Source organism: Silene latifolia, chromosome 11 (assembly GCF_048544455.1).
Source record: "Silene latifolia isolate original U9 population chromosome 11, ASM4854445v1, whole genome shotgun sequence".
Classification (NCBI taxonomy): domain Eukaryota; kingdom Viridiplantae; phylum Streptophyta; class Magnoliopsida; order Caryophyllales; family Caryophyllaceae; genus Silene; species Silene latifolia.
In genome coordinates, this window is record NC_133536.1 from 21718935 (window position 1) to 21727068 (window position 8134).

Below are 8134 nucleotides of genomic sequence, written 5' to 3' on the forward strand. Positions count from 1 at the left end.
GCTTTTAGTGCATGAAGTTTCTTCAAATAAAGAATGTTTCATGAATTAAAGAATTAATTTGAGATGTTTCATGTTGTAATTATCAGAATAACTCTTCACCCATGTAAATGTTGCATGCGTTTTGCTCGTAAAAATCCTTCAATGTAACATCATCAAATTGAATGCTTCAAGACTTGATGTTCAATGCACTAACTTCTACGAATATACTTCTTTATTTTATCATTTGTAAAATGATGGTCTTGTCAACATTATTCAATATTTGGCTTTCATTTTATTTTGGACGGCTTCGTTTTTATTTTGTGGACTTGGAGATTTTGAGTCTGAGCTTGAAGTCCTTAATTGTTTTGCCAGTTTGTATTCATCGCCTCGCTTAGCTTTTTTAGCTAATATCAGCATCAAAATAGCTCCTTCCTTCCATGGCCAAGACTCGTCTCAAGTAGCCTCGTGATTCTCGGTGAATGCCATAATGATAGGAAAAATCTAACAATTGCTTCATTTTCTACAAAAACACAATAATGCATGCAAAACACCTAGAACACGGAATTAGCTCATAAAATCATTTTATAAAGTGCAATTGTCATGTAAAATCGAGCTAAAAGAAGGGTGAAAATAATATAAAATTACGACACATCAAATTCCCCCAAGCTAAGCCCTTGCTTGTCCTCAAGCAAGCATACAAATTAAGACAAGGGCAACGAGTCACTAAATCTCATCAATTGCAAATCCCAACATCAGCTAACAAGCACAATGAATCATAATCCCAAAACAACATGGGCATAGGGAGAATGCAAAAACATGGATGAGATTTACATGGTAGCGTAGCATGAAAGACTTCATCTAAACTTTTCGGCTCTTGCATGATCTTTTGACAATGGACTCTCGCGGTTCACTCAAGCACACATCTATATGTAAAAGGCAATTTATTTGAGTGGCACTCACCTACTCCGACTCATGAGAGTGCGCCCGCAACCTAATATGGTAATCATTCCACGTCCACAAGTCAAAGCAATCAAATGCAAGCATAGAAAGAAGCCAATGGTAAAAATAAGGTAAAGGGATATGGCTAAGAAGGGGGAACAAATGAATTATGGAAAGTGGTGTTAAGTTAAGCTAGCAACTAACCAAGATGTGCATGGATGCTCAATCCAAACTCCAACCCAATCCCAAGTAGAGGACATGAAGCCAAAATCAGCAATTCGACTTCCTTTTAATTCAAAACAAAAGTAAACTTCCCAAAAATCATGATTAACAACATAGAAGTTATTTCACAAACCTCTTCTCTTCTTCTTTTCTAAAAATTTTCAACAAATTCATTTTTTTTTCATTTTGATCATGCTTCTTTCTTTGATTTTCTTTCTTTTCATCACTTTTTTTCAACTTTCTTTTTTTTCAATTCACTTTTTTTTTTTTCATTCTTCACAAATTTCACTTTGTTTTTCTCAACTTCTCAATTTCCTTTCATCCTCCTTTTTCAATCTCAAGATAACATTTCAAGTAGACACAAAGGTACGAAAATCAGTAATTCCGCCCAACCAAGCTCACAATGACATAAGCTGAGCAATATCCCAATTAAGCACCCAAACACAAATGATAAAGTTAGTAGCTCAACAAGGTAGGCAAGTTTTTAATGTAGCTAGATATGAGGAAATGTGTGAGAGGGTTTCAAAATGAGCAACAATAGTCATGTGAACGGCTTCAAATGCTCGCAAAATATGAATGCAATGCTCGTTAGAAATGGGATAAAGACCATACTTATGCGTTTTGACATGACGTACACCATAAGGAGACCTACACACACCTAGATGAGACCGAATATAGATGCACCGGTCGTTAGAGGCTCTACCTTACCAATTTTTTAGGTTGCCAATGTCAAGATCAAGCCTACTAGATCTAAATTCCATCCACTCACTATGTCAAGACATCCCCATGTATGCAAAATCCCGTCGATAAGTATGAATCATTAGCTATAAAGCTACAATTGGGATAAGCAAGGAGAGAAAATAGTAAGCTCAAGTGGGGATATGCATCATAATGTCACAAGAGAACAATTTTTCAAATTTTTGATTTTTTTTTCAACTAAACTACATGCAAAGCTAACTAATATGCTCTAACTAGATGCAAATTCCTCCCCCAAGCTAAACATCACATTGTCCCCAATGTGCACACAAGAAACAACCATCAAACCGTAGAAAACGGTTTTCAAAGACATTATCCAAAGAAGGTACAATACGTTTAATGGGGAAAGGGAACGAAAAACTAAATGCAAAGGAAGAAAAGCTTACTAAACGATCTAGCCTCCCCCAAGCTAGTATGTACAAGGGGGTCATACATTTTGTCATCAAGAAAAGGGCCATCAGCAGTGGCTCGGCTCATATTGGGTGCGTGATCACCTCCGGATCCCAACGCACCATCAAAGGAACTACCTCCAGCTTGGTAGTCACTAGCATAGTCATAAATACCCCTTGCACCACTTGAGCTGCCACCATAATAATCATAGCCTCCATAGCCGCCTCCATAGCCTTCAACTCCATAATCCGAACCACAATAGTATGGACTGGGTTATAAGTACCTGCAACATGATCAGAAGAAGACGAAAACCCACCCTATGGCGAAGGATACAAGGATGGGTGAGGGCCCTCGGGTGGAATAACATCTCAACATCTTCTTCTTCATCATTTGGCTCCTCTTGTGCTCTTCTTCTTTCACCTACAAATGACAATTCAAATAACAACTAAACTAAAAAGAAGTCTCTAATTCTACGAAAGCAATAAATTTTTCAAAATTACAACAAAGCACGGGTTGCCTCCCGAGAAGCGCTGATTTTATGTCCCGCACGACGTAATGAAGCTTGAGAATTAATTCGTCAAAGACGGAAGGTCCAAGAAAACTTCCTCCACAACTCCAATGATAGCATTCTCATGATAAATCTTCAAACGATGGCCATTGACTTTGAACTTCTCTCCATTGGTGGTGATTACTTCAATAGAGCCAAGCTTGTTGACATTAATGACGGTGTATGGTCCGGACCACTTAGATCGCAACTTTCCCGGAAAAATCTTCATTCGGGAGTTAAACAAGAGCACTTTGTCACCAATTTGAAAATCTTTCTTGAGTATTTTCTTGTCATGCCAACGTTTTGTTTTCTCCTTATAAAGACGGGAGCTCTCATAGGCCTGCAAACGAAATTCATCAAGCTCATTAAGTTGCAATAACCTTTTCTCACCACATAAAGTAGCATCAAAATTAAGCTCCTTGATTGCCCAAAGATGCTTTTTGCTCCATCTCCACGGGTAAATGACAAGCTTTTCCATAGACCAACCTATATGGTGAGGTGCCAATAGGTGTCTTAAAAGCGGTCCTATATGCCCACAAGGCGTCATCTAGCTTCATACTCCAATCCTTTCTTGACTTGGTAACAACTTTCTCAAGTATGTACTTGAGCTCACGATTTGAAACTTCCACTTGGCCACTTGTTTGTGGATGATAGGCCAAGCCTCTTCTATGGGAAACTCCATACTTAGCAAGCAATGCATCAAGTTGTTTTTCACCAAAATGCGTGCCACGATCACTAATCACCGCCCTAGGGACACCAAAGCGTGGAAATATGATTTTCTTGAACAAGTTTATTACATGACGAGCATCATTGGTTGGAGTAGCAATTGCCTCTACCCATTTAGAGACGTAGTCAACGGCGACTAAGATGTAACGATTACCCTTTGATGAAGGAAAAGGGCCTTGGTAATCAATACCCCATACATCGAAAATTCCAACTTCAAGTATCCCGGTTTGAGGCATCTCATGCCTCCTTAAAATAGAGCCGGTTCTTTGGCAAGCATCACATGTCATCACGAAATTCTTGGCATCTTGGAACATGGTGGGCCAATAGAACCCGGATTGGAGAATCTTAGCAACGGTCTTAGATGGTCCATGGTGACCACCATAAGGGGAAGAATGACAACCTTCTAGAACACCTTTCACATCCCATTGTGGTATACATCTCCGATACAATCCATCGGAGCAATGCTTGAACAAATAAGGATCATCCCATAGATAAAACTTGGCATCATGCATGAACTTCTTCTTTTGTTGATATGAAAGGTTTGGTGGCAACTCATGACCAACAAGATAGTTGGCAATATCGGCATACCACGGAGTATTTGAATCCACCATCATCAAGGAGTCATCGGTAAAAGAATCATTAATTGGAATATGAATACTTCCATCATCAAATCTCAAGCGGGAAAGGTGATCGGCAACAACATTTTCAGCCCCTTTCTTGTCACGAATCTCAAGATCAAATTCTTGCAAGAGCAAGATCCATCTAATAAGCCTTGGTTTTGCTTCTTTCTTTGAGAGTAGATGTTTTAAGGCGGCATGATCGGAGTGAACAATGACTTTAGATCCATTCAGATAGGAGCGGAATTTGTCTAAGGCATAGACAATAGCAAGAAGCTCCTTCTCGGTGGTCGCATAGTTTATTTGAGCTTCATCCAAAGTTTTGCTTGCATAGTAGATAGCATGGAGCACTTTGTCCTTTCTTTGTCCAAGAACGGCACCTACCGCATAGTCACTAGCATCGCACATCAATTCAAATGGTAAATTCCAATCCGGTGATTGGATGATAGGTGCAGAGATCAAAGCCTTCTTAATCCTGTTAAATGACTCAAGACAAGCATCAGTAAACACAAAAGGAGCATCCTTTAAAAGGAGCTCGGTAAGGGGCTTGGCAATTTTGGAAAAATCCTTAATGAAACGACGGTAGAACCCCGCATGGCCTAAAAAGCTCCTTACACCTTTAACATTCACGAGAGGGGGAAGTTGTTCAATAACTTGGACCTTAGCACGATCCACTTCAATACCTCTTTCTGAAACAAGATGACCAAGCACCACTCCTTCATTCACCATGAAGTGGCACTTCTCCCAATTTAAAACCAAATCTACTTCTTCACATCTTTTCAAAACCTTGGTTAAGTTAGTCAAACATGCATCAAATGTAGTGCCATAGACACTAAAATCATCCATAAAAACTTCCATGATTGACTCAATAAAATCCGAGAAAATACTAGTCATGCAACGTTGGAAGGTCGCGGGTGCATTACATAGACCAAAGGGCATCCTACGGTAGGCAAAGGTACCATAAGGGCAAGTAAAAGTGGTCTTTTCTTGGTCATCGGGGTGAATTGGTATTTGAAAGAATCCCGAATAACCATCTAAGTAGCAAAAGTATTTATGACATGCCAACCTCTCTAACATCCGGTCAATAAAGGGCAATGGGTAATGGTCTTTTTTTGTGGCCAAATTCAACCTCCTATAGTCAATGCACATGCGCCATCCTGTCACAATTCTAGTGGGGATGAGTTCATCTTTATCATTTTTTACTACAATGGTCCCTCCTTTCTTAGGAACCACTTGGACCGGACTTACCCATTTCGAATCGGAAATTGCATAAATAATTCCCGCATCCAAAAGTTTCATGACTTCCTTTTTTACCACGTCTTGCATGTTAGGATTTAAACGACGTTGACCTTGGACACATGGTTTATGATCCTCTTCAAGATGAATTCTATGCATGCAAAAATCAGGGCTTATACCCCTCAAATCATCAAGTGTATAACCAATGGCTTTCCTATGTGTTCTCAACACATCCAACAATGAAGACAATTGACTCTCACTCAAGTGGGCACTAACTATGACCGGACACATTTCCAACTCGTCAAGAAAAGCATATTTCAAATTCAAGGGGAGGGGTTTAAGCTCGGGTTTTTGTACCTCAACCTTGGTAGAAGTAGCAACCAAACCTATGAATTGAGAGCTTTCCTCCAATGGTAGCTCCTCTCCATCTAATTCCACCTCCAAAGCATCAATTTCTTCACTTCCAATATCTCCATCACCTGAAAAAGATTCCAACAACAAGAGTGCCTCCAAAGGATCTTTGCTTAAAGATCGAGGCAATGAGTCATCTACAATAACATCAACAACATCCAAAACATCAAGGAAATAACATGACTCCTCTAGCATTGGACTCTTCATAGCATTATTCAAATTATAAGTGACCTTGTCATCACCTACTTCCAATGTTAACTTACCATTCTTGACATCAATGACCGCGCCCGCGGTATGTAAAAATGGCCTTCCCAAAATGATTGGGATTTGTGAATCTTCGGCAATGTCAAGAACAATAAAATCAACCGGAATGAAAAACTTTCCAACTTTGACGGGCACATCCTCCAAAACACCCAAAGGGCGTTTTATAGAACGGTCTGCCATTTGCAAGGTGACACTAGTACATTTTAAGACACCCATGTTTAGCCTTTCACAAATTGAGTATGGCATCACACTCACACTAGCACCTAGATCGCATAAGGCTTTATCAATAGTGTAGGTGCCAATAGTGCATGGAATAGAAAAGCTACCAGGATCTTTTAACTTGGGAGGGGACTTATTTTGTAAAAGAGCACTACACTCGGCGGTGAACGCTATAGTTTCAACATTATCAAAAGTTCTCTTCCTAGTTAAAATTTCTTTCATGAACTTAGTATAAGAAGGGATTTGGGTGATTAATTCGGTAAAAGGAATGGTTACCTGCAAATTCTTCACCACTTCCATGAACTTACCAAATTGAGTCTCCTTTTGGGCCTTCTTTAATCTATGAGGGAAAGGTACTTGAATCTTTTCCGGCTCTTTGACTTGATCATCCTTCTTTGGAGGAACATCCTCCATATCTTCCACCACTATTGGCTCATCAACTTTCTTTGAAACATCCTCAACCTTTCTCGACCTATCAACCTTGTTGCCATCTTCAACATCACCACTTTCCTTACCAACTACCCCACCATCATCGTTAGGCATAAGGGGTTCATCATAAGTGGTACCACTCCTCAAAGTGATAGCATTTGCGGTGTCATGAAGTTGTGCACCTTGAGGTGGTAATTGACCTTGTTGTCTTTGGGCACTTGAGGTGGCAAGTTGGGCTATTTGGGTTTCAAGCATTTTGATTGTCGCATCCCTAGCTTGATCGCTCTTTTGAATGTGGGCGGCCATATTCCTTTGTGTCTCAACCACTTGTGTCAACAAATACTCAATCTTATTTGATCCTTGGTTGGATTGTTGGTAATTTGATGATTGACCTTGAGTTTGTTGATTTTGGAAGGGTTGTTGAACGCTTTGTTGGAAATTTTGTTGATAATGAGGCCTTTGAATTTGATTTTGAAAACCCGGTGGGGGTGCTTGAACATGCCTTGGTTGTTGTGGCACATTTTGGATTTGATGTTGTGGATTTAACACATTGGTGCTCTTGTAGGACAAGTTTGGATGATACTTTGTAGCTTCATTGTAGGTGTTGGAGAAAGGACTGAGATTTTGTCTAAAACTTTGAAAAGCATTCACCTCTTCAATAGATGCCCTACACAAAGCGGTGCAATGTCCTGCACCTCCACAAGCTTCACACACCATTACTTGGCTAGTAACATTCACTTGTTCATGAGATTGGGATGAGCTTGTTCCTCGGTTGTCCATTTGTTGTTGGAGAAGAGCCACTTGAGCTTTCAAAAGAGATATAGTTGTATCCTCTTCCTTATCTTTCAATGGGGTGTTACGAGAGTTGACGTATTGGGAATCATGCACCGCCATGGATTCAATGGTAGAATGAGCAAGTTCCGTATCAATTTGGTCAAACCTCCCGTTGTTAGCGGAATCTAGAACTCGACGAGACTCGGCACAACAACCATTATAAAATGTAATGGCAAGGAACCATGGATCTAACCCGTGATGAGGGCACTCTCTTTGCAACTCCTTATACCTTTCCCATGCTTCAAACAAACTTTCATGACCATTTTGACTAATCCCGTGATTTGGCTTCTCAATTGTTGGGTCTTCTCCGGGGGAAAATACTTTTGATAAAATGCAAGAGCCAATGAATCCCAATCGGTAATTTCCATTGTGGCTCTATCAAGGCTATTAATCCACAACTTGGCTTTGTCTCTCAAAGAAAAAGGGAAAAGTATCTCCCTAATTTGAGCTTGTGTAACCCCCGGTTGCCTAATCATCGAGCAATAGTCGCAAAAATTTTGAACATGTAAATTAGGATCTTCCGTTGGACTCCCACCAAATTGCTTCCTCTCAACAAGGCTAATGA

At 39.9% G+C, this 8134-nt stretch overlaps 1 non-coding gene across 1 annotated transcript; it reads left to right on the plus strand.

The window, feature by feature from the left end:
• The first annotated feature begins 7759 nt into the window (after positions 1-7759).
• On the plus strand, positions 7760-7866 carry LOC141615876 (small nucleolar RNA R71). Its single transcript, XR_012530265.1, has one exon. It is a non-coding gene; the product is annotated as a small nucleolar RNA R71 (small nucleolar RNA).
• Positions 7867-8134: the final 268 nt, after the last annotated feature.